General features: G+C 52.5%; 1 protein-coding gene across 1 annotated transcript in view; it reads left to right on the plus strand.

The window, feature by feature from the left end:
• Window positions 1-2,702: 2,702 nt before the first annotated feature.
• The window catches only part of SLC67A1 (solute carrier family 67 member 1), a 904,035-nt gene continuing 882,163 nt past the window's right edge, over window positions 2,703-24,574 (plus strand). The window contains exon 1 of the mRNA XM_086957851.1: window positions 2,703-2,862. The gene's annotated coding sequence lies outside the window, so the exon portion shown is untranslated. The remainder of the gene's footprint in view (window positions 2,863-24,574) is intronic.

Consider the following 24,574-nt stretch of genomic DNA (forward strand, 5'->3'; position numbering starts at 1 on the left):
CGTTGACCACTTTTGGACACCCTGTCCAATGACAAATCACGTTTAGAATGACATGAAGATGTTGGGGCCAGCGAGGACGCGCCTGTCCTGCTTCTGCCAACCCCGCTGAGAACCGGAGAAAAAGACGTCGGGCCAGCAAGGACGCGCTTTGTCTGCTTCTGCCGACCCCGCTAAAATCCTGAGAAAAAGAAGTTGCGGCCAGCGAGGTCGCGCCTGACCTGCTTCTGCTGACCGTGGCGAAATCCTGGGCCAAAGACGTTGGGGCCAACAAAGTCGCTCCGGACCTGCTTATGTTGACCGCGCCGGGATCCCTCGCCGGTACGGGGTATGCCGCGCCAGGCTCCACCCTCCCTTCTCCTCTGTGCAACTGGGCAGCACTCCACCCTACCAAGTCTGCCGGTCCACGATTCTCCGCGACCTGTGAAGAAAAAGGCTGGACTGATGTGCCGGGGCCCTTCTTACGAAAACTTCCAAACATATCAATACCACTAGCCACACAAGACCCAGACTCCTGGAATTGCCCGCGACCAGCCTGCCCAGAAACCGACCCCGTAGGCCGACCGGACAAGACTTGCCGAGGAGGAGACGACTCCACAACTTCACCATCGCTACTCCAATCCAACAGGTCTTGAATGAACCTCAACGCAGGACCCAAAACTTGCCCGCTACGCCCCCCCTGCTGCAAATCCTGCACGGACCTTTCAACCCTCCCAGAAGGTCTACCCCCCACAGGCAAGCCCGGAAACTTCAAAGTACCTCCAAAGCCACTCAACATGTCAGTACCTTGAGTAGGAGGAACACCGCCCGCATCCCGAATTCCCTCTGCCCAGGAAGGAAAAACATCCAGCCCCTCCCAAGACCTGGCACCTACCTGTTTACCGCCACTCCCCTGCAAAGGCCCAAAAACATCACCCCCAAGAACAGGTCCAAAACCCGTCTCACCTGACCCAGAAGAACACGGAGCAGCACCCGACCAATATCAGCCTCCAATCCACGTGAAACATCTCTCGCCCTTCTTTCGACCTGCGCCCACTCCCCCTCCCCCACAGAACCACTAAGAACAGAAAAAACCTCACCACGAGTCGAAACAGGAGGAGAAAACAACAGGGGACTAACGGGCGCCAAGTCACCCTCAGAAACTGCTACCGTATCATGCATGCCAACGCCCTCAAACAGAGGCGCACTAGAACCACGAGCTGGCGTAGAAAAACGGACTCCCTCAACTTCTTGACGTGAAGGCAAGAATTCGACCTCTCGACTAACACCGTGTGCCCGCAATGCCGACTGGTCAGGAAATTGCCCAACCGTCCCTTCAGCCGTTAACATCAAGGCCCCATGCGCGTGGGGCACCAGAAAGTCAACCTGCGCATGCGCGCCTACCGCCGGCGCGCTTCCCGCCTGCTCAACGGTTGGGGGAAATGAATCAGAAGCCGAGCGTTTCCTACCTCCTCGCTTACCGGCCCGCTTACCCCTCGCAGCGGGAACCGAAAGTGAACGCACCTGCGGCCCCACGGGGACAAGAGAAGCAGATGCCCCTCCCTCCCCCACCCCCGCTTGTCCAGACAAAACCGCCCCTGTTTGCAACGGTACTACAGTATCAGGGTCGCCCGGTCTCCTAGAGCGCGGGCGACCCCTCTCACTTACCACCTCACGGCGAGACCTCTTCGGGGTCAGACAAGCCGCGACTACCGCAGCCACACGAGCTGAGGCCAGCCGCTGAGGACGCGGCGGCCCAGCCACATCCCCCAAGACCAGGTCCAGACGTCCCGCTTCGCTCAAAAGGCAGATTGCCTCCAGCACACGATAGTCTTCACCCGACATCTTGCAAAAGCACACTAAACTACACTCACAAGGAAAAAAATTTATTAAGCTTATTGAGCTCCCGGCCACCAGGTCACCTAGCCTAAAATGGTGGCCGGGAGGAGGAGCGAACAGAATTTATAGTTGGGCTCCCTCAGTAGAAATTAGAAGAGCCCAAAACCAGCCCAAAAGAAGCCCAAAGTGAGCCTGCTCTCAAACCCCCCCCCCCCCACTTGCCCCTCCCAAACAGCCCGGGGGGGGCCTCCCTCCGGTCGGCTGCCCCCCCCAAGCCCCTCTTTTCATATCCGCAGGTGGTCAGACGCCTCCAAAGCCTGCAAGCAGGGGGTGCCCTCGACAGGGGCAGCACTCTCCCTCTCAGCCACCAAACAACAAGGCGGATGCACACGTGGGCTCACCCGCTTGTTGCCAATGTAATGGTGCAGGGCCCTAGGCCCTGTTGCCTTAGTGACTGAGACACAGACACCGTTAGTTACTGAGTGGAACTGGCCCCGGGCACGTGCGCCCGGCCCCTTTTATTCTCAGGGTCACATGTCCTGTGACGCCTGTGCTGGATGGGTGTGGGGTGGGGTGTAAGCCAGCCCACTGGGAGTGACTGGGACATAGGAACACTAGACCAGCAGGTCCCTACAGTACCCATGCGGGAAAGCGCTTCAGTGCCGCACATAGGAGTAGTAAGCACTGTGCAAATGCTGCAATAAAGGCATGACTTCATATAAAACAGATAAAGCCCTTGCCTCTGCCCTACTATCTGGATGAACGGTTTCTTTAATGCCATGGCCATCGAACGAACACGCTGCAGTTTCAGTGAGTTCTGCTATAATCGCCCACAAGAGCGCGCGCCTTTAGCAGTGAAAGGACCTGGCACAGCTTTACAGGCTTTCAGAGCAATGGTAATTTCCCCTCCCTCCCTGAACTATCCCGTGCTTGTAAACCAGGAAGTAGCAAGATTCCAGCACCCAGACACGATGTCTCGTAACACTTCACGCTCCGACCTGTCCCTGGAAGAGAACCCCGGCCGGGATCTCCGTTTGTGAAGGCGCGGTGAGTCAGATGTCCTCTTCTTCGGCAGACACTGAATGCATATTTTTTATTGCGCACGTTGAAACCTGAGCAGTGGCAGAGAAATGTAATGTGTTTTATAATGGTGCTGCCGAGCGCACACGAAGTATTGGTTTGGAAATGACTCTAATCCTCCTGCAGTAATGTTTCTGTCAGATCCAGCGATAGCTACGATTCAAAGCTTAGCCAAAAGTTTTAAAATGCCACACATGTGCAGAATTGTACGGTTTTTCCGGGGTACTGGGTAATTTACACATGAAAGCAGTGTCTTAAGTTCAGACCAAAATAAAACTGTTTTAAGTGGGCCGGGTCCTGCTTGGTCTCAGACCGACTTTGATGCGGATCCTCTGTTGGTGTCCTTAACAGTACCGGCAAAAGGCTGGTCTGTTTCTCAATAATGATTGTAAACACCTAAAGTTATTATATATCAGTGATGTAATCCCGGTTTACATTTTAAATGCTTTACTTCATTTTATAGAGTGTTTACTTTATTCCCAGTTGCTGTGCCTCCGTTGTTTTTCATGCAGCATTGATTTAACTTGAGTCACCGCAGGTTGTCTGAGTAAGTTCGGGCTTTGGATAGGTGTTTATGACGCTGCACAACTCCGAGCTCGGAAGTTGAAGCAGAGGGCTGTGGGAGTTTCTCACAGGACCTGCCAGTGGGCCGTAGAGGTCTGCAGACTCCATGCACATCCAATCCTTGACCTCTCTGCATTACCTCATCGTCCCTCCCTCGCTTCCCTTCCTTACGCAATTGAGGCATCCCTGCCTCACCAGACACCCGTACCCACGTGATTTGTCACGTGGGGACTATATATAGCCCCCAGCCCCCTCATACCTCCTGTTTTTTTCTGTCTCACCACTGTGAGACGCGCGTTCCACGCGCTGGCCGTTCTGCGGAGCTGCGGTCATTTTCTCTTTCTTGAGGGCTTCTCCCTCACTTGCTATCGCCATCCTGGGTCTGGCGGCGCCGACCTGGTGTATGCGAGCCTTCCCCACCGCATTAGGTGTTTTTGCGGTGCACTTCTCGGCGGTTGGACGGTCGGGTTCCGGGTGACGGAGTCACCGGCCCTGAGTGGCTGGGGCTGTGGTTCCGGTTCAGATGGCCGGAATGGAGGGGGCGGCTGGCGGATATGCTGTAGCTTCTCGGCTGGCTGTTTCCGATGCTCCTATGCGGTAGGGGCCTCGTTTGAGGTCGTTTTTTATACATTTTTATGTTTTTTGTGATTGGTTTCATTGTCTGCGAGGCTTCTTTATTGGTTGCCTCGTGTGTCCTTTTATTCTATTGGGTTTCTCCCGGCTGGGGCTGTGTTACACATTATTTAAGGGCTTGCCTCGGCTTTCTACCCTGTCAGTTTCACTATGGCTAAACGGACTTCGAAGCGCTTGAGGGTTTTGTCCTCCTCTGATGAGGATGGTGAGGTGCCTGTCCCGGCTCGTAGGACCAGGTCCCAGGGTCCGGTGGATTCTTCTGCCCTCCTGTCTGCTTCTGAGGTGCAGTCCATGATTGAGGCTGCTGTGTCTCGTGCTTTGGAGGCGAGGGGTGCTAAGCCACGACGCAGGTCTTCTCGTGTTGCGGGGGGTCCGGTGGACTCTCCCTCTGAGGACTCGTCTTCTTCGGACTCTGCCATGCCTTCTACGTCTGCGGGGAAGTTTGTGCGTAGGGAGGAGGTGCCTGCTATTCTCCAGCACATCAGGGAGAACTTGGGGTTTTCTCCTTTTGCTGCTCCCATGGGGTCCGAGGACATTTTTCCCCAATATGTTAAGCCTCCTGTACTCTCTATGCCCTTTCATGGTCGCATCAAAGACTTGATTTCGGGGGAATGGCGAGACCTTGAGCGCTCCTCTGTTCCTCGCTTTTTGCAGGAGCTTTATTCCCTGGAGGAGGGGGAGGTCTCTCTTCCTCACTCTGTGAAGGTGGATGCCATGTTGGCCACTCTTATTGGGCGCACTTCTATTAATCCTGAGGATTGTTCACCTTCGGATGCCACGGATAAAAAGGTGGATGGTGCGCTGAAGAAGGCCTTTTCCGCTGGGAATTTGTCTTTACGTGCTGGTATCTACTCAGCGTATGCGGCGCAATCTTTGGTGTCTGACTTTGGCAAGCTGGCCACGGCTGTTCAGGAGGAGTCGGACTGCTCTGGCTTGCTTGTCCACATGGAGCAGCAGGCTAAGCTCTTGGCTGACGTCTCTTCAGATGTTCTTCGCTCTGCGGCCATGACCTCTGGCTCCTTGGTTTTGGCTCGTCGGAACTTGTGGATGCGTGACTGGAAGGCTGATTCTTCGGAGAAGTCCTCGCTCCTTAAGATTCCCTTTGATGGCAAGTTGCTCTTTGGTGACCAGCTGGATAGTATGGTCACTAAGGCATTCAAGGACCGTAAGCATGCTCTGCCTTACAAGGGCAAGGCGTCTTCCTCTGGTTCTCGCCGTTTTTGGAATCCTGCTCCTTCCTCCTCGGCGTCTTTTCAGTCTTCCCGCCAGTCCTCCAGGAACTTTTCTGCTCGTCAACGCCATTTCAGGCCCAGGAAATCTTCGGCCTTGCCTGGTCCCAAGCTTCCGGCGGATACCTTCAAGAGGAAGTCCTGACGTCGACTGTGTTTCGCCCTCGGGTCCTGTGGGCGGGAGGCTGATGTCTTTCCTGGACGCTTGGCAGCTGGATGTAAGGGATCGCTGGGCATTGACTATTGTCAGGAGAGGCTATATTATCGACTTTGTCGCCGTTCCGCCCGGCTGGGGCACCATCCTTACTCCTATCCCCAAGTCTCCATCCAAGAGGGAGGCTCTACTGGAAGGGGTTCGGGATCTTCTGTCAAAGAAGGCGATTGTTCCGGTCCCGCTGGCACAGCGAGGTCTGGGATGTTATTCCATTTTGTTTCTGGTCCAGAAGGTGTCAGGGGGATTCCGGCCGGTTCTGGACCTGAAGAGGGTGAATGGTTGGGTTCGGACCGTTCACTTCAAGATGGTGACTTTGCAGTCCATCATTCCGTTGGTGGGGGTCCGGGACTTCATGACGTCTATCGATTTACAGGACGCCTACCTTCACGTTCCTGTGGCTCGGACTCATCAGCAGTTTCTTCGCTTTGCAGTTGGCGGCTTCCACTTCCAGTTTGCGGTTTTGCCATTCAGGCTGAAGTCCGCCCCTCGGGTCTTCACCAAGCTCTTGGCCCCCTTGGTGGCCCTGGTCCACTGTCAGGGGATATTTTTACATCCTTATCTGGACGACTGGCTGGTTCATGCTCCCTCTTTCCAGTTGACTGTCGATCACACAGACTTGGTGCTGGCCGTTTTGAGGGGGCACGGCTTTCTTGTCAATCTGGGCAAGTCGTTCCTTGTTCCTTCCCAGGATCGTCTCTTCATTGGGGCCAGGTTTCGGACAGATTTGGGAGTGGTCACTCTGCCCGAGGCTCGGGTGGTCAAGATTCAGTCTCACATCCAGTCTCTGCTGTCCGGTCCGGTGCAGGTGGCGGCACGTTGGCTGCAGGTTCAGGGGGATATGGCTGCCACGGTGTTTCTGGTTCCTTGGGCCAGATTTCATTTACACACACTGTTGGCTCATGTTCTGGCGCATTGGTCTCCCCATTGCCTTCCCCTCTCTTCTCCGATCCCGGTTTCCCCTCAGATAAGGTCTTCTCTGGGTTGGTGGCTGGTTCGGGATCATTTGCTGAAGGGTGTCTCTCTCTCTCCTCCGGCTCCGGTTGTGGTGACGACCGATGCCAGCCTCTCGGGTTGGGGGGCCTGGCTGGGGGTTCATCAGTCCAGGGGCTTCTGGTCTCCCGCTCAGAGCAGGATGTCATCGAACTGGAGGGAGTTGGAGGCTGTCCGTCTGGCTCTGTTGGCCTTCTCCCAGTTTCTGCTGGGTTCCGTGGTCCTGGTCAGGACGGACAACGTCACGGCCATGGCTTACGTCAACAGGCAGGGGGGGACGAGGTCCTCTTCTCTGTCCCTTGTGGCGAGGCGGTTGTTTGTTTGGGCGGAGTCTCATCTGTTGGCTCTCTCGGCGATCCATATTCGGGGGGTGTCCAATTCCCGGGCGGATGCCCTCAGCAGGGCCATTCCGTCGTCTGTGGATTTCTGCCTTCGTCGGGAGTTGTTTGTGGCTCTGACGTTGCGTTGGGGTGTTCCGGTGGTGGACCTCTTTGCGGATGTGGGAAATGCCTTGGTGTCCCGGTTTGTCTCCCGCTGTCGGGAGGGGTTGGCCTGGGCGGTGGATGCTCTCTCTTGCCCTTGGCCCCGCGGGCTTCTGTATGCGTTTCCTCCTTTCCCCCTTCTTCTCCGCTTCCTGCTGAGGGTCCGGTCCTCGGGGGCTTCTGTGAGCAGTGGACAGGTCGATAAAAGCTAGATGTATGTCCCCCTGCTTTGCGACCGTGTACTTCCCTATGAGGAGATGTAAATTGAGGCACTGTCCCACAGTGCCTCTCCCCTTTCTAAACCCGTACTGTAGGTCTAAAATGAACTTCCAACCAATCTGTCAGTCGTTCCAAGACTACTTTCCCCATTATTTTTGCAGCTGAGTCCAGAAGAGAGATCGGCCGATAACATGCCAGATCCTCTCTTGAACCCTTTTTAAATATAGGCACAATAACTGCTTTACCCCAGGACACTGGGGGACCCACTATGGTTGCTGCATTAAAAACAGAGGTTAAAACGTTTGCCCATAAGTGCGAGTCTGCTCTATAGAGATCTGACGGAACCCCGTCCGGACCGGGTGCTTTCCCATGTGCCGTAGACTCAATGGCCTTCAGCACTTCCTTTTCTAAGAACACTATCTTCCTTAGCTGGGCGTGATCTCTTAGATACACGGGAGATAAATCATTTGTTCCACTATAGAGGCCTCCACCCACTTATCGGGAGGAATAAGGCAGTCCTGATTTGAGTTTTTTGTCTCATTTAACAAAGGGCTATTTATTACCTTCCAAAATTGAGTGCTACTTTTCAGTACACTCCCTTTGGTCAGTTCCTCCCAAGCAATGTCTTTCAACTCCAATTTTCTTCCCTTTATTGCTTTTTTATATGCCCTTCTAGCATCCGCAACCTTTTGTGCATCCCTAACAGGCTCTTTAAGAACCTCTAAGAGTGCCGTGTGGGAGTCGCTACAGGCTTTGTTAAACCAGTACTTCAGCTTCTTAGGCCTTATTGTTCTTTTCCTAGTCAGATTAACTGCTACCTGAACTGTTATACGGTTAAAAGCTAAGAGGATCTCCGCAGGATCTGATTTGCCTCCTAAACAGGTAGTCAGATCCTCAATGCTACTACTATACAGGTTTTCCAGAAAATCGCTAGGAGTAACCGCCTCCCACCGTACCCTGCGGCCTTGGGATTTGGGGGCTATATTAGAGTTTAAAATACTAGATGAGACAGATTCATTATTAAGTGCCTTGATATTAATAATTAATGTGAGTGGATTATGATCACTATAGCCTCTCTGTGAGACACTAAAGGGGCCTAATGAATCCCTCAAAAGCATGACACAAAAATATAATCAATGGTAGATTCTTTACCTTGGCCATTAAAAGTCGGGACAGGGTCTTGGGTTTCCCCCTGTGTTAAAGTGATCAAATAATGTAATGATAAAAAACTCTCTAGAAAGACCCCGCTCCTGGTGTGCTCAAAATGAGTGACCTCAAGGGGTCTTCCTCAGAGTTCAAGTTCTGTAAGCATTTGATGGGACAAACATGAATATTAAAATCACCAAGCACTAACAAATAATAAAAAGTATTAATGCTATCATCATAATCATCCAGGAACCCAGCTAGTGCGTGCAAATGTTCTAGTCCGTCACACCTGGTAAAGGAATTATAAAAATTTACCACTAAAATACTTGGGAGGTTGTCACCTTCCAGTCGTACTGCGAAAATGTTGGGAGAACTTGTCTCTACTAATACAGCCTTATATGACAGTTTCAAACTGAATAACAACATAAGTCCGCCCCTGGATCTCCCCATCCTTGTCGGGGTTGCAAATTTAACAAATGATTGGTACCCATCCAAGTAATAACTTTCTGTAGCTTCCCATGTTTCCTGGAAAGCAATAACATGGTGGGTACCAAGAAACGCCTCCCAATTAATGTCCCCTCTTTTTGATCTCAAGCGGGCGATATTCCGTGATAAAACCGCCAGCTTATTCACAGACATGGCTGGGCTTAGTGCCTTAGAGACCTGACTCCCTATTGGCAAGCTATCAGCTACTGCTGAGGCACCGACCCCATGTTTTACTGAGGTGCTTGGCGCTCGGTCATCCCGGTCAGCGGCCACCCCTATTAATGTATAACTTGGGTCACCGTCACTGATTAGTAAAACCCTATTTTCCACTAGATCACAAACGTCACTGTTTGCTCTTAACTCAGTGGTCGGGTTCGCCCTACACCCGTCCGCTATTGTGACAGATCCCCATTCTGTAGTTTCAGTGCCCCCAGATAGTTCCTGGTTGGGCTCTCTAATCACCCTGTCAAACTGTCTGGATGGTTCAAGTAGGGGTGATCTATGGTGTACTTCCCAATGCTGTCCTTTCAGTGTTAGTGGTGCAATGTTACTGGGAATGCCTGAGGCAGAGTTGTTAAAATCACTCCCATGGCTAGCCAGTGCTGAGGAATGTATGGAGTCAATATGAGAACCGTCATGACGGGAATAACTAGAAGGGTTTCCTCCCAGTCAGTCACAATCATTTAGGCCCAAAAGAGCATTGAATCTATTTGTAACATCTATGCCCGACAAATAACTTGGTCCGCCCTTCCTTTTGCCCACATTGAATCTCGGTGGTATTGGTTCCCACCCCTCTCGCCTTCTGGGATAGATCTGGTAGTTAGTGGGCATCCTATTTCTGTCGATGTAAAGACTAGGTGCACCCTGAGCCCCTGGTCTGTAAAAGAAACCAAGGGGCAGAATTTCTATCCCCTGGCCTCCCAGCCGGGGGGCACCCTCTACCTCCCTAAGTATCATCTCAGCTGAAACTGGGCTATTAAAATTAATTATGATACAATCTCCTTCTCTGGTTTTCCTGGAGTCCCCCCACCCAGGCTACTCTACGTGCCATGATTATATTATGGGCTACCCTACTTCTTCCAACTGTATTCCGAGCGAGCCAATGTGTGATTTTGTTTTTAATTTGAGAGAAGTCCTCTCTTTCTCCTTGACGGAGAGGGGGAACATTTGCCAGGACAACCCCTAAAGGAGCACTTTTGGGGGGGGAGATCTAAATACACACAATTACCCTCCCCCTGTACTGGATTAAGAGCCTGTGTATGTCCGTTGGTAATTTTGGCAGGTTGATCACCCCCCTCCCGTTGTATTTGGGAAGCCCTCACAGGGCTATGAAGTCCCCCGTCCTCTGAGATCTGCTCTCTAAGGTTGTTACACTATTATGGTTTTTGGAGGGAGTAATATTTCCTAGTGGGGTTGGGGTATTAACAGGGGCAGGTATAGTGGGTTTTTTCAAAATGGGCCGTTTGCCTAACTGTGTAGCGTGTCCTCCCATTTTTTCAATATTTATTAGAGTGTGTAACAAATTAGTGTTATCGGCTGCAACCTGTTCCAGCTTACCGATGCTTGTACTATTTATTTTCATTCTCTCTATGAGAGGTAGCATTAACGACTTTACAAGTTGTTCCACTTGTCCAATCAGGCCTTCTTCTCCCTGTACTCTCAGCGTTAGATGTTTCTTTTGTTGGGATTGGCCATTTTTGTGAGAAGGGGGTGGACTCCTATTTTGGGCGGCAGGGTATAGCCTGGTATCCTTTTTATTTATCAATCTGGGAACCTTTGCCCGTTTGCATTTCTGCTCACTCCCGCCCCGCTTTCGTTTCCCTGTTTTATTAATATTTGATGGCGTTTCAACGGTGGGGCATACAAGTATCTTTGTTGACAGTATCTTACAGGGCACATTTTCCTCATTAATAATGCTTTTTTGAGTGTCCTGTGTACTGTTCCCCAGGGTTATGTCGCTATGTGTGTCCGAGCCTATGCTTATATCGGGCAGCCCCAGGTCACTAAGGCGTTGGTTTACACGGTTCTCAGGGGATACGCAATTCTTGATGGGACCCAAAGAGGATCGTTTTGAAAATATCTCCAATGAGAGACGATTTTCCGCCTCCACTATCTCTCGATCTAATGCGGCTGCTGCCTGGGTAATGTAGTTGTCTAGAGTCCCCATAAGGCTTCCACCTCAGTGTTTAGAAGATAGCTTTACCCCTTTATCTGTTTGGGTAGGCATGATATACAAGGCAACAGTTATTTACAAATTGTAACTAGCAATTACTCTCGACAATATGTGGTCAGACCTGAGGGAGCCGGTGACGTATTGTCCGTCAGTGAACCAAGTCTCTACAGTAAAGTTCTGGATGTTAGGGGGGTGGCCCGTCCCGTTCCTCGCCGTCCCCGGACGACCACAGACAGCCCACCCGTTGCCCGGGCTTAGCCCGGCGCGTCCCGGGTGCGTCCTCGCGGGAAGGGGGACCGAGCGTGTCTTTATGCGCCTCCTGGCGCCTGGAGAATCGTCGTCCTGCCCCTAAGGATCCTGGCGCTTGTAGGCAACCAGCAAGCCGACCGGCGGAGCCAAGCCCGGCCGGTCGACTTTGAGAACAAACAGCCAGCAGGAACAGGAGGGCGGAGCCAAGCCCGGCCGCTGAAGAGAGGGCAGCGAGTCCAGGAGGTCAGCCCCAGTGAAAATTACAGCGTCTTGCAGCAGTCCAGATGTAATTTAGAGGGTTAGTTAATGGGAGACAGTTTCCTGAAAAAAATGCATACAGAAATCAGTATTGAAGTGATCAGGAATTGTAGTATGTTGCGAGCAAACATTTAGGGCTTGATTTAGTGGCAGTAGACAGGGCATCCATGAAATTATGTGGATTACCTGTTACTACCCAAGTCTAAATGAACCCCTGTTCCCACACCTTATTTAGAAGTTGAGAAACTGTTTCCAAAGAACATCCATTAAAACTACTTTCCCATTGCGTAAACCCCCACAAAACTGCTGACTCCATTGCATCTGAAGCCTGCATTATTGAGCTTAAGATGCTGTTTTTTATGCCCAGAACCACCATGAACAGCATCATTAAGTCCTGTACATACGTTTGATAGTGTTGTTTACCCACCAGGATCAGCATTAGCCGAGTGTCCGCATATTTTCAGAGTGAAGTGAGAGGTGAATTGACATTTTGGCACGCAAGGCAGTCTGGCCATACAACTCTGAATGCTGGCTTCTCTGAACGCTGGGTTTTCCACCTAAAAGTGTCAACAGGGACTTGATCAAAACATCATTAAAGGGAGCTCGGGATGCTGTGAGGAGCAGGTAGGTGTTTGACATCTTTTAAATTGCGGCGTAGAAATATGTTCTGACATTGTTTAATGAGAGGCATGAGTGTTACTGTTAAGCTGTCCCTCGTGTGTATTTAAGTTGTACACACTGTTGTGCCCAGGACAGGGGCACTAGGAGCCTGGGACACAGGACAGAAGCCAGGGGACACCGGACACCACATCCGGTCAGGGGAGGGGACAGAGGGCACGCTAGGGCAGGACCTCGAGGTAGGAGGTCGGGGAACATCTGTGCTGCTATGCTAACCAAATAAAGAATCCTTGAACGTACCGATTGCTTCCTGCGTGTTTCTGGGGCAAAGGAACACACCATCTGGCGAAGAAGGTTTGACAAACTCGACGTTGTGCCCATCGGATAAATCATCGCGACTTCAAACCAGGAGCCCACCCTGGATCGCGTTGTGCAGAAAAAGAAGAAAAGTGCCTGAAAGAAGCGCAACGACGCGGGAGCCCACCCCGACCGCTGCGGAAAGAAGGCTACTAGCTCCGGTAAGCACCGTGTGGAAAGCAGGAAGTGAAAGGAATGCGAGAGTCTCGGCGGCCATTTTAAAGTCAAGCGCGAGAACCAATCACCGCGAAGGAAAAGCGGGCGGCCATTTTTAAGTCAGGCAGCGCCCCGATTGGATCAGAAGTATCACGAGATCAACTGCAGCCATTTTGAGGTCAGACAAATTGACCAATCGGAGCAGAGAACAGCGCAGCGAGCATTTTTCAATCAGGCGAAGACGACTTAATGGTAAACAAAGAGCCGATTGAAAGTACAAAAGGATCATAATGCACATAAAAAGGCAAGAAAGCGGAAAATAAAGTAAATAAAGGAAATTAAAGGATCTGTAAGGAAAAGTTGAAAAGGAGCAGAAAGTGCCGAGTTGAGCACTAATAAAGCACAAGCAAAGACAAGAACAGCAAATAAAAAAAAGGCAACAAATAAAAGAAAAGAAAGGAAAATAAGGACAAATAAGAGAAAATAAAGACGATAAAGTGCTGACTAAAAAAGAAAAAGTGCCGAGTTGAGCACTAGGAAAACAAACAAGCACAGGCAGTAAAGAAAAGAGGACAAAAGGAAAAGATTTATTATTTTTTTTTTTTTGTAAACTCTATTTTTATTGCAGATATATAGTAAACATACAGACAGTTATTTCGAGTGTCTCATCAATTAGCAATGACCTACACCAGTTGTAAAACAAGTTTTACACAGCCGTGTAACCCGCATCCCGGAGGTCGGGCGGCAATAGCTAGTAAACACCGGACCAGGAAATCGTACAAGGAAACAATGACATCTGCTCGACAGAACGATCTGGTATCTGCTTTTCCGTTTCTCCCCCACCCCTGACCCCAACAAAGAACTGGCCCTACTGCCCAAATGAATTTCTTTTTAACCAAACAGAGCATTATTGAGTCTGTGTAGCACCTCACAGTCACGCTTCATACGTTCCTCCATCGCGCTGATGCTCAATAATGCAGCGTCTCAACATCCCCAACTAAGAAAGCCCTATCCATCTCTCCCACCACCCCCACTACCCCCACCCCCCCTTGTCAGTGTGCCCTCTACTGTCTCTCTCGTGACATACTATAGACCTCCATAAGAAAGCGGGCGACTCCTCCTGAGCTTCTCCAAGTTCGGCCCCCCAGCCAAGCGGGAGTCCAGGCGCTGCCCCAATCCGCGCACGTTACCCCTTCCATCCTCCATCTCGTTCGGCCCATGCCGTCAATCTCGCCTGCTGCAGTTTGCGCGGTCTAGCATGCCACATCCTCAACCAATGTCCCCCCTCTCTCCCCCTCTGTCGCCCCCTCCTGGCTCGCCGGCACGTCAACCTCATCATCCCCATCAGCTTCTGACAGTGCCTGTAGGTCCACCACTAGCGCGCTTCATGCCCTGGCCGCATCTAGCGCTTTATCATTAGCGGCGCGTCTGGCTACTTGTAATCTAAGTGTCCCTTCACTAGTCGCCCATTGCTGGAAACACTCCCGCCACCTCAGGAAGCTGGGTCCCCCCTAGATTTCCAGTGCAGTGTGAGCTCCCTTTTGGCCAGGATTAACCCCAGGTCGAAGAACTTACTGGTAATTTTCGTGGCTGGAGTATGTGGAAACCAGAGTAAGAGGCAGGCCCCCATGTCCGTATCGATCTGTCGTTCCGTAACCTCATTCAAGCAAAACATGACATCAGCCCAGTATGTGCCAAGCCCCGCGCATGCCCAGAACATATGCCCAAAATCAGCACCCTCCGTATTGCAGCGAGGACATACCGAGTGCGCGCCTCCAAAGACCCGTTGGATCTTGGCCGGCGTCCAATACGCCCTATGTAGAGTGAAGTATTGGACCAGTTGGAACCTAACATTGCGCGTGCCCTTCCAGGCCCTACGTACAAGCTGGGTCTAGGTCGTCTCCGGTATCGGCCGACCGATGTCACCCTCCCAGCGCTCCCGCAACCTATCCAGGGGGGCGGCCCATCCAGCGCCAATCTCCGGAATAGGCAGGTGATAGCCTTATGAGCGCCATCTGCCATCACACGTACTGGCAGCCCAACGACGTGGGAGGTTCTACCAGCCCCATCCTCCAGCGTTTCTGAATCCCAGTCACTAGAGCCGCATGGAGCAAAAAGTCACCCCTCGGCAGATCGAAGGCCTCCTGTAGGTCGTGGAACGACAGCAGGGCACCATCCCCATACAAGTCCCCTATCATGTGGACCCCAAGATCCTCCCAGGTGGCCAGCGCCGACCAGTCCCCACCATGCGGGAGGGCAGTACACATGCCCAGGGGGATGTCCGGCGCATAAGGAGTGTGACATCCCGCCCGTTTTTGGCTACGAAGCCAGCACTGGCGAAGGGTGCGCTCCTCCAAAGTCAGCTGATCCAACCGAAGCCCCTGCTGGAGCACGATGAAGGACAGGACGTGTCGTTGTATAATCCGACCCTGCGGGCCGTCCGGGCCTCTAAACTCCCGTGCCACAGCCATCGTGAGCCACTGTAGCTGCGCCGCCAGGTAATACCACTCAAAATCCGGTACCGCCAGGCCGCCCTCCTCCCGGGACCTAAGCAAGGTGTTCAAAGCTACACGTCTCCTGCCAGAGCCCCAGATAAACCCTATAACCATCGACCGCAGCATCCGAAAAAAAGAGAGCGGGATCCACACCGGCAGCGTGCGCAAAAAATAAAGCAGGCGTGGTAGGGCCACCATCTTCAGCAGCGCTATCCGACCGGCCACAGACAATGGGAGAGTGCGCCAAAATCCCATGCTGCCTCTAATACCCCTCAGGGCTCTGCCCACATTCCCTTCATATAGGTGCGAGTGGGTATGATAAATGTAGACTCTGAGGTATGGCAGGCACTCCGATTCCCAGCGCAAACCCCTGAGTTCCGCAGGCTGGATGCAACGGGGAGTCAAGGGGAATAGACAGGTCTTAAGCCAGTTAACCTGCAGCCCCGACAATTCACCGAACTCACGGAGCAAGGCCCGCGTACCCCGCACCGAAGCCTCCACATCAGCCAAGTACATCAGGAGATCGTCGGCATACAAGGAAATATAATGCGACACCCCGCGCAGGGACACCCCCTCATAATGCCGTCCCTATCGAGCCTGTGCTGCCAAAGGTTCAATCGCCAAAGCGAAGAGGAGCGGGGACAAAGAGCAACCCTGTCGGGTGCCTCGTTCCACCGGGCATGCCGCAGATATTGAGCGGCCCGTGCGGACCCTAGCAGTGGCAGACTCATACAGCAGCCGCGTCCAGCGGACGAAACCGTCCCCTAACCCGAACCAAAGAAGCACGCAGAACAGATATGGCCACTCCACACTATCGAATGCCTTTTCGATGTCTACCGAGAGCACGGCCGCGCCCTGGGGGCCCTCCCCCTCAACTTCCATAACCCGTATCAGGCGCCGTATACACGTCGAGGTGTTCCGCGTGGGGATGAAGCCCGACTGGTCCGGGTGTACCAGAGAGCACATATGGACAGATAATCGTGTGGCCAGGATCCTGCTCAACACCTTATAGTCCACGGTGAGCATCGAGAGCGGGCGATATGCCGTTCTAGCCGTAGGAAGCCCACCTTTCTTCAATAACGGCACTATAATCGCCTCCCTCGTCGACACTGGTAACCTGCCCCGATCCCACGCCTCCCCATACACCTGATGTAGTTGAGGCGCTAGGAGGTCAATATATGCGGCGTAAAACTCCACCGGGAGTCCGTCACCCCCTGGCGTTTTCTTTCTGGCCATGTGCTTAACCGCCGTTCTGATCTCCTCCAGGGTGATAGCTGCACCCAGCGCGGTTCCCTGCTCCGAGTTTAGCCGTGGTAACTGCGCTTCATCGAGGAAGGCATCCAATCCAGCCGGTAACGCCGACAATCTGCTCCGATAGAGTTCCGAGTAATAAGCTAGGAACTGGTCATTGATTTCCTGTTGCGAATAAACCAAGTCCCCGGCCGGTGTGGTCAGCGATAGTATTGGCGTACCCCTAGATTGAGGGTTGGCCAGCCACGCCAACAGCGAACCGACCCGGTCCCTCTCTGCGTGTGCTCGGACCATGTACTCCCGGTAATCATGGCAGCGGAGCCTCTCCACTTGGACGGCAACTCGCTCCCTAGCAGCCAACACTTCCTCCTTATTGCCCCCCTCCACTTGGCTATCCTTCTCCACCTGCCGCAGTGAGGTCTCCTCCCGCGCTACATCAGCCAACAGTGACCTACGTACCCCCGCCGAGGACGAGAGGCACGTGCCCCGCACCACCACCTTAAAGGCGTCCCACTCGATCGCTCTAGTGGTCGCGGTACCCGTGTTCTCTTGAACGTAACGCTCAATGCACTCTTGCACCTCTGCGTGAAATATCGGGTCTTCCAGTGCCAGCGGGTTCAGCCGCCACGTGGGGATCGGTTGCCGCTGTCTGGACCAGAGGACCGTAAGTAAGCAAGGGTTGTGGTCCGAGATGGTCCTCGCCAGGTATTCACTGCTGCGTGTGAGTTCCTGGGCCCCAGCCGTACAAAGAAAAGTGTCAAGGCGCACGTGTAGATCATGTGGCGTGGAGTAGAACGAATAATCCCTATCGACGGGGTGATGCGTCCGCTAGGCGTCTAAAAGCCCCCACTGCTCTTGCCAGTTCCTCCGAGCCTTGGCCACCCTGCGCACCACCGATTGAGCCAGCGGAGGGCGGGAACGATCTATCTCCACATCCACCACTGAGTTAAAGTCCCCCCCCATGTACACCGTGCCCACCAGCATAGACGCCAACCTCCTCGACAGCGTAGAGAAGAACGCGGCCTGGTCAAAGTTTGGAACATAAACACTGCAGAGCGTAACATCCCGGCCATCCAGTCGCCCTAGTACCGCCACAAACCTCCCATCTGAATCCACCCTTGTCGTCATGGGCTGAAAGGGGACACCTGCTCGCACCCAAATCAACACCCCCCTAGCATGAGCAGAATAGGTAGTATAGAAGAGTTGCCCCCTCCATCGCCGCTGCAGCGCTTGCCCCTCTGCCAGTGTTAAGTGCGTTTCCTGCAGAAAAGCTACCTGAACCCCCCTGCGCACCAGGTATGCATGCACCTTGTATCTCTTCCTCATGGAGTTGAGCCCCCGCACATTCCAAGTAACACATTTCAGTTCCAATCTAGCCGCCATCAATAGGTCTATAGCGGAGTCCAGTCCCTGACAGCCCTGTCGGCACACTGACAATCCCCTGCAACCTGCAACAGCCCCAACCAACCCCCAACCCACCCACCCCCAGAACAGGCGCCAAACAATTGTTACCCATCCAAACCTTACCCCCGCTAACGAGGGAAACTCTGGGAACTACCAGAGACTCACAAGTTATGTGAGATCGAGGAGGTGACTCCACACCAGCCGGCCGGATAGCCAGAGACCCACCACACCGTGAGAAGCCGATCCCGACTAAGAATAGACCTCCCCCTCCCCCCCAGCAGCACCACCGACCCATTGAATGTACCAGGGTCTCCTCGCGCTCCAGCAACACCCCAGTAGGACAGGTGACAGCGGCCTTCCTAGCGCCCCAGGCAGCAAGACCCCATCAACCCCTGTAATGTCTCCCCCCACAGGCTGAGCCCACCTCCTTACTGTCCTTCACTCAGCCTCCTGGAGATCATTCGTCCATCAGTCCATCGGCAGTCTGCGGAGTGACCTGAGGCAACTCCTCAGGGTCCTTCTCCGAGCCCCCATCCGAACCTCCACGCTCCGCTTCATCAGAGCCCAACCGGGAGCCCGAGTCCACCGCCGGGGCCTCCGTCACCACTCCAGAGATGATCGACACCGCCTGAAGGGCAGCCTGCCTCTCCAGTTCAGTCTGCGACGCCGATGGGGACCGCCTGTTCTGCTCTCGCCTCCGGTTGCGCTTGCTCGTACGCGGTTTCGGTCGGTCCTCCGCAGCCTCCGCTCAGGTACCCGTGCCATCCTTGCCCGCTCTGTACCGTTCCAACCACTGCCAAGCATCGTCCGGTGTGTCGCAGAACGTCGCCACTCCATCTACCAGCACCTTCAAGCGCGCAGGGAACAGCAAAGAGTACTGCACCCCCTCGTCGCGGAGAGCCCTCTTAACAGCGACGAAGGAGAAGCGGCAGCGTTGGACCTCCTGGGAATAATCGGGAAATAGAGACACGGATGCGTTGTCCACCTTGTACGGGCCGTCTGACCTGGCGTGCCGCAGGATAATGTCCCGGTCCCTGAAATGTAGCAGCCGGGCTATCACTGGTCGGGGGGGGCGACCCGGGGCCGGAGGTCGAGCCGGAACCCTATGAGCTCTTTCCAGTGTATAGAAGTGTGTCAGGCCCTCAGGGACCACCACATCTCGCAGCCAGTTCTCCAGATATGAGACCATGTCGCCCCCTTCGACATTTTCGGGTAGACCCACCACGCGAATGTTATTGCGCCTGTTGCGCCCTTCTGCGTCAGCCGCTCTCTTCTCCAGTTGCCGCACCCTGCGCGTTAGATCCTCCAATGTGGCGTCCGATGTTCTCTGGGCTGGTTCCAGCGTCTCTAGCACCAGCTCCGCTGCCTTGACTCGATCAGCGAGCTTGTCGTGGTCCGCCTTCAGGAGGCCAAGGCCTGTGGAGACCTGAGCGATGTCCTGTCGTAGCGCCTCTCTTGTGTCCCCTATGGCCTTGAGGATCTGGTCCATCTGTTGCTGTTGCAGCCCTGTAGCCTGGCCATCCGTCAGCCGCTGGTCATGGGCTTCAAGAGAATCTTCAGACTGGTCCGGTGGTGCCGTGCCCGCTCCCTTCCGTGGTTTTCCCATGTCGCACCACCGGTTCTCGCACTTATGCCAATCGCCAAGAGTCTGTCACGAGGTGTGCTCCGGTTGGCAATGGGGGCCGCCGCCCCTCAGGTCGGTCTGAGCAAAGAGCCGGAACTGCGTCCACAAGATGGCTCCGGCCTCAGGTACCCGGTGCTCCAATGGGGGCTCCCACTTGCTAGGCCCCACGTCCGTCAATGAGGCCCACCAGTGACGCTAGGCCACCCCGGCCCCTCTGTGAGAACCAGGATACCCAGATGGCAGATCTAGGGGGAGCGCCAACGTGCCCTCAGGTCCTCACCCGTGCACAGGAGGGCCGCGCCGGGGGGCCAGAAGTCCTCCCAAGTCCAGGGACCTGTGGCGTAGACACCAAGACGTCACCAACCGTGTCTGCACTGGGCCAAGGGCAGGGCCCCTCTCCCTCCGATCCTGGGCAAACCGCAAATCCAATGGCCTCTAGTCTTCCAGCATGGCTATTGAGGCCCCAGCAGGCCAGGCGCCACTCCCCTCTCACAGCTCCGAGGTGTCTCTGCTCCCCAGTCGGGGTCCGTGGTTCCGGTGCACCAAACAAGGCAGACCGGCGCTCCCGAGTAGCTGCCCCGCCGGGTCCGCCGTATGCTGGGCCCCCTTCCGGGACCACTCCACTCCGCCGCCCGGAGGCGATGACGCCACAGCCCCCTCTCGTCGGGACCTCCGGTCGTTACCGCTGGTCAGACCGGACCACCAGTACGCGGGCCCCAGCGCCAGGCGCCCGCATCTATCCCCGCCAATGGCCCGTGTCCCGGTCTGCTCCGATCCCTGGCCCTCCACATAGGCCGGGTCCCCAGTCGACCCCTCAGCAATCGAGGTCGGGGATCAGTGGGCCGCAGCGGGCCCTCTGCAAAATGGCCAACCGCCGCAGTCCGGGCTCAGTTTCAGTGGCCGCCTGCAGACAGACGCGGGTCCCCTCTCTTGTTCGGCCGATGCCGAGGTGCTCCACGTCAGTCAGGAACCACGCCGGGTCAGTGGCGCCGCCGGGGAGGTTCTCGGTCAGGATAAATACCGAGATCAGCCCGGAGTTTGGGGCTCAGGTGACCATGCTCGGCGGAGTCAAAGCCACGCCCCCCCGACAAAAGGAAAAGATAATAGAAGAAATAACAAGAGTGCTGAGTCGAGCACTGATAAAGCACAAGCAAAGACAAAGAACAGTAAATAAGAGAAAAGGCAACAAAAAAGGAGAGAAGATAACCAGGACAAATAAGAGAGTTGAACTAAGAGAGTCGAGTGCTAATAAAGCACAAGCAGTAAAGAACAAAAGACAAAGGAAAGACAACAGAGTAAATAACAAAAGAGGGTCGAGAAGAACGCAGAAAAGCAAAATGGCAGACCCTAAGCCAGAAAGACAAAGTGCACAATACAGAAGACCACTACCATTCAACTTGTTGGAGCCACAAATAGGAATTAGATGGGAGAAGTGGATCAGACGTCTAGAAAGATACATGGAAGCGACTGATGTAATAGAAGCAAAGAAATTGGGTTTATTGCTAAATTTAGCAGGCGATGACATTGAAGACCTTCTAGTGACACTGCCAACTTAGCAAACAACCACATATGAGAAACTAAAGAAATGCTTAACAACCAAATTTGACCCGCAAAGAAATGTTGATTTCGAACGATACACTTTCGCAATTGTGTTTCAACAATTAGATGAAACTTTAGATGACTTTGCGACCAGACTGAGAAAACTTGTGACACATTGTGAATTTGATCAATTTGATAACGAACAAGCAATAAGGCTGCGGATCATTGAAGGCTGCCGTGACACAGGATTCCTTGCAAGGATCCTAAAAGAACTGACGTCACTAGAGAACATCCTGGCACTAGGAAGAGCAGAGGCGAGAGCGACAGCACACGCAAAGGAAATGGAACGAGGAAAAGACATCGGAGTGGAACAAGCACATCACATGACAAACAATTATCGCACAGGTGGGTGGAAAAAAGACAGGAATGAACAGACAGCGAGGAAACAGCTTGAAGGAACTTGCTACAGGTGTGGAATGGAATTTCCACATCGAGGCCCATGTCCAGCGTTTGGCCAAACGTGCAGAAGATGCAATGGGAGGAATCACTACGCCAGCATGTGTCAAAGAATACAATTCAGGAATGACAGGGGAAGGACAGGGAGACCACAAGTGTCGACAACCAGGCATGTCAGACATATCGAAACCGCAATGAGAAGCTCATCTCTAGAATCGGGTGAAGAGGAAGAAGAAGAAAAGACGGAACGGCTATATCACATGTCGGACGTCCACACAGAATCAACTGAAGGCGTCCACACAGAATCAACTGAAGAAAATGAAAATGAAGAAAGAACATGTCTGGCACACAGAAGCAAAATGAAGAAGACAGATTCCGTTGACATAGGAGTAGGATCACACAAAACAAAGTTTGTCCTGGACAGCGGTGCAACACGCAACATTATGTGCATATCAGAATATGGAAAGATGAAGACAAAGCCGGCACTGAGGCCGTCCCGATTAGAAGTTTTCACCTGGGGGTCAAAGAAACCAGTGATTAACATGGGAACATTCACAGAAGAGATAGCATATAAGGACAAAAAGATCAAAGAGGACATTCATGTGCTGCAGGGTGACATCCCAGCACCGTGCCTGCTGAGCAATATAACAACGCAAATAATGGGTCTCATGGCTATGACTTACAACAGGTCAGAGGAAAGGAGCATATTGAAGACATGTCACAACATAACTCAAAGACTGGAAAAACATGATGCCACAAGCACCCCACTGAGGGAGTTAACAAACAAAGGTAAAAGTTTCACATGGACCGAAGAGTACCACAAAGCATCCAAAGAGATCAGACTTGCTATGATGGCAGGAGACGACCTAGCACATGCTGACCAGAGGCTGCACATGGAATTAAATTCAGATGAAAACCAAGTGGGATTGGAAGTAAGTTTGGCACAACACTCACAAGGAAAAGATCACCAAAGACAGGTGGTGGCACAAGGAAACGGAAACATCCCGGTTATAGAAAGAGGATACGAAGGGGAGCAATTGAAAATGTCAACAGATACAAAAAAACGAATAACAACATGTGGAGAATCAGATGAGAAAATACGCAAAGACGAGAAGGAGCAGAATGACGAGGACCATGGGTCAAGGCAAGAAAAAGACTTGTTGGCGCTTAAAACGACCAGTGAGAAACTACCAGAAAGCGGAAATGGAACGGTGATGAGGGAGTCAAGAAGAATGAGATTACCACAAACAAGAAAGGTAGAAAGAGTGGAGCAAGGAGACATTACTGCAAGAGACCAAACAGCGAACGCAACAACAAAGGCCCATGAGAACCAAGGAAGACCTGCGACAAACCGAAAAAGAAAAGGAGGCACCGCAATTGTCAAACAAGGACAAGTGAGGAAATATGGCAACAAGTTCCCCAGAGACAAGTTGACGATGACAAAAGCAAAAAAAAAAAGGAAGACAACGGCGGCAGCTTGGCCAGTGTCACGTCACTGGGCACCTTTCGCATGTCAGAAAGGGAGAAGCAAGAGAAGCGGAAAGGCCAAAGCAAGAACTGTAGGAAGACACACAAAAGGAAGAAGATTAAGCGGATATCAGGCGGATATCCGAAAAGAGCGACCACTAAGGAAATACATGGAAACAAAGAGACTAAGTGAGGAGATGTAAAATGAAGGGGGCCTGTGGGCCATCTTATATCATTCTCTCTCTCGGGCCTGTGGGCCATCTTATATCATTCTCACTCACTCACTCACTCACTCACTCACTCACTCACTCACTCACTCACTCTATCACTCTATCACTCTATCACTCTATCACTCTATCACTCTCTCACTCTCTCACTCTCTCACTCTCTCACTCTCTCACTCTCTCACTCTCTCACTCTCTCACTCTCTCACTCTCTCACTCTCACACACACACCACAGGCCGCATTCAAAAATGTTTGTTTTGCAACAAGGGGGAGATGTCGTGCCCAGGACAGGGGCACTAGGACCCTGGGACACAGGACAGAAGCCAGGGGACGCCGGACACCACATCCGGTCAGGGGAGGGGACAGAGGGCACGCTAGGGCAGGACCTCGAGGTAGGAGGTCGGGGAACATCTGTGCTGCTATGCTAACCAAATAAAATATCCTTGAACGTACTGATTGCTTCCTCTGTGTTTCTGGGGCAAAGGAACACGACACAGACTACAATTCATATTGACATTCTGATTAAATTCTTGTCACAACATAATCATTGACTTAAGGCCACATGCAGCAACAGACTTAACTATTCTCCCAGCAATGTGTTGTTTCTGACCAGAGTCGGCCTCTGGTCAGAAGCAACAAAGTACACAGAGAGGAGAAGACCTCTGGGGCCCTTGCTGCTGCTGGTGAATAAAGTGAGGCAGCAGGGGCCCCTTATGTGTTCACAGGTGTAAGAAATCATGTTGTTGTTTGAGGGGTGGATGCAACACAGACAATAACCACAATCCTTGTCAGGGTGAACTACAAAAGTCACAAGTTTAACCTGTGCTTAACCCTCTAGCAGCTTGGCACTAGGCAGTCAGGATTACCCTAGAGGCAAGGTATAAAGTATTTATGCAGCACACAAACAGTATTAAAGTGAAAACACAACACAAGCAAAATCCCAAACCAATTTAGAAAAATAGAGTATATTTAATACATAAAATAGCACACAATATTTCCATCTGCTCCCAATCAAATGTTATCACTTATTACACGTAATAAGGTAACCCAGTGTTATTCAATGGGAAAGATAGACCTTATTGTATTGAAGAACGATTTTAGGGGTTTTTCACTACCAGGACATGTAAAGCTTAAACCTACATGTCCTCCTTTTAAAATACCATGCACACTACCCCATGGGTCTTTTAGGCCCTACCTTAGGTGTGACTTATTTGTATTCAAAATGAAGGTGAAAGCTTGGCAACAGATTTATTTGGTCTGGTCGAATTGGCAGTTTAAAAGTGCACTAGTCTAACTTTAAGTTTGTAGATTTATATAGCGTGGCTTATCACCCGTGAGGATATCCAGGTGCTGTCCATGGGCACGAGGTGATTAAGGGATTTGCCCAGAATTACAGGATGTTGCGCCAATGCCGAGACCCGAACTCGGATCCCCAGTTCCCGAG

Source organism: Lissotriton vulgaris, chromosome 2_1, assembly GCF_964263255.1.
Source record: "Lissotriton vulgaris chromosome 2_1, aLisVul1.2, whole genome shotgun sequence".
Lineage (NCBI taxonomy): Eukaryota > Metazoa > Chordata > Amphibia > Caudata > Salamandridae > Lissotriton > Lissotriton vulgaris.